We start from the raw sequence: 2,342 nt of genomic DNA, 5'->3' as shown, positions 1-2,342 counted from the left end.
ATTATGTTGAAGATTTTGTATTATGTAATCAGGGGTCTGTCCAGGCAGAATTTACTACCGTTTAGCGGTACCTTCACAAATTCAATTTTAGGAAGAATGGTAGTTTCACAAAATACTTTATCTTAAAATTTTATTTTTGTATCCTTTAAAAAACGATAAATCCATATTTTTGCAATATTTTTGTAAGATTTTTAAATACAATTTTTTATTTTTCACAAATTATGTCTAAATTTTCAACCTTTCAGAAAAACCTAGACAGACCCCTGGTAATGTTATTAAAAATGAGCATTTCCCATTGTTTTTAATTTCAGTTTCTGATTTTTTTTCTAGTGAATTGATTGTTTTACTTATTAAGTAATCAGTTTTGCAGTTTCTAATTTTAAACCAAAGTATTTAATTTAGTGCCTAGAACAAAGTTTATATAACATTTTCTACATTATTACTGTCAATTACCACCTATAATTACCTTAATGTGTCTGTCTAAATACTTTAGCGTGTAGCCCTTTGCTCAAAAATCTTAGCATAATAAAAATAACTATTAAAACATACTAATTATATCAAATTACTTAAATTATTTTAGAGGATCTTAAAGAATATTTCTGCAAATTTGGTGATGTGACTGATGTCACAATCAAGACTGATCCAGCTACTGGAAAGTCTAGAGGGTTTGCTTTCATCACATTTGCATTAGATGAGACAGTTGATAATGTTTTAAAGAATGTCCCTCATAATATCAAAGGAAAGCAGATCGATCCTAAGAGGGCAAAAGCAAGGCCTGGAATTAAAAAAATCTTTGTTGGTGGACTAGATATTGACTATCCTGAATCTGACATCAGGGCTTACTTTGAAAAATACGGAAAGGTACAGTATAATCCACTTTTTCTTTTCTTTTTTTTTGGCCTAGAGTTGAATAGTGTTTAATATGTTGTTAAATTCTTAGGTTGAAAATATTGAACTTCCATTTGACAAAGTTAAAAATCAGCGAAGACAGTTTTGTTTTGTTACATTTGAAACTGAAGATGCATGTGAACAATCTTGCAAGCAATCTAAGCAGAAGATTGGAAATAAAGAATGTGATGTTAAGAAAGCTACCAATAAACCCGATCCTAGGTTAGGTGGTGGTAGAGGCGGACCAGTGAGCTGCATGGGGAGCTGGTTTTGCTGGTGGCCGTGGAGCTGCTCGTGGTAGAGGAGCCAGAGGTCGTGGAGGTCAGTATTGTTTTGTTGCATTAACTTGGTAACCTTACCTTAAGAGTAGTCCTTACTTTAATTTGATCTCTTCAAATTTAGGTCCTATTCCCCCTGCACCTCAAGGTTGGAATGCTCCTGGAGCATACGGATCTGGTGGGTATGGACAGCAATCTGGCGGATATGGCTACAATCAAGGCTATGGCGGTGGATACGGAAACTATGGTGGTGGATATGATTATGGATATGGCAGTGGCTATGGAGGAGGATATGGTAATTATGATTACAGTGGCTATTACAATCAGCAAGGCAGTGGTGGATATGGAACAACTGGTGGTTACGGTGAGCAATTTTAAATTTTATTGCTCAAATACTGTACCATTTAAGTTATACAGTACATCACACAGTATAATTAGTGTTAGTTTAAATAGAAGTTTTGACCGTACTGAGAAATTGGGTTAATGAAGTTTTTATGAATTAAAAGAGAATGTTTTGTAATCCAGGGAGATTTTAAATATGTTAAATATATTGATGTTCATTCCTTGAATTTTAAAATATCACTTTATTCCAGACATTTTAAAACAAATAGTTTTTTTTCTTTTGTTTTATCTATCGGTTTTCATTGAAGTAGGTTGACAATTCTGTTTTTCTTTTTGATTAACTGCCACCGCTGTTTTCTTAAATGATTATAATCTTTTTTTGCTGGGGTTTATATTTATTGTGCCAGTGAGAATTCTATTCATGTTAAGTAAAAAATAAATTTTAATTTCAAATTTATCAATTTTCAATCAAATTAAGTCTAGATGAGACTGAAATCGAGTTTAAAGCATTGAGTCCTGAACTAATATTTTAATGTTGGTAGAATGCTTAAGTAATGTTTTTTTTTGAGTAATGGGATAAGAACGTGCATTAAGACTTTCTCTCCTCCTGTATGTATAAGAAATTTTTGAGTTATAAATAGAAATCAAAGAAATTCCGAAATACATCAATGTTTTCATGCCACAATCACCTCTGCCTATTGCTTTTTGCATATTTAATGTTCTTTACACTTTGGTTTCATTTTGAATGTGTGAATGTTCATTCTTGTGAAGCAAGCCCTTGTGTAACTTATTAGAATTGCGTTGTTTTGATTCAGTAGTTTTCCCTGTTTTCAG

The 2,342-nt window shown here is 32.3% G+C and overlaps 1 pseudogene; it reads left to right on the top strand.

Annotated features, from left to right (window-relative positions):
* The first annotated feature begins 570 nt into the window (after window positions 1-570).
* LOC122273904 (RNA-binding protein squid-like) lies at window positions 571-1,559 on the top strand (annotated as a pseudogene).
* Window positions 1,560-2,342: the final 783 nt, after the last annotated feature.

The sequence above is a fragment of the Parasteatoda tepidariorum genome, unplaced genomic scaffold (genome assembly GCF_043381705.1).
Source record: "Parasteatoda tepidariorum isolate YZ-2023 unplaced genomic scaffold, CAS_Ptep_4.0 HiC_scaffold_11269, whole genome shotgun sequence".
Taxonomy (NCBI): Eukaryota; Metazoa; Arthropoda; class Arachnida; order Araneae; family Theridiidae; genus Parasteatoda; species Parasteatoda tepidariorum.
The sequence above is the reverse complement of the archived record's forward strand: the minus strand, read 5'-3'. Positions and strand labels throughout refer to the sequence as shown.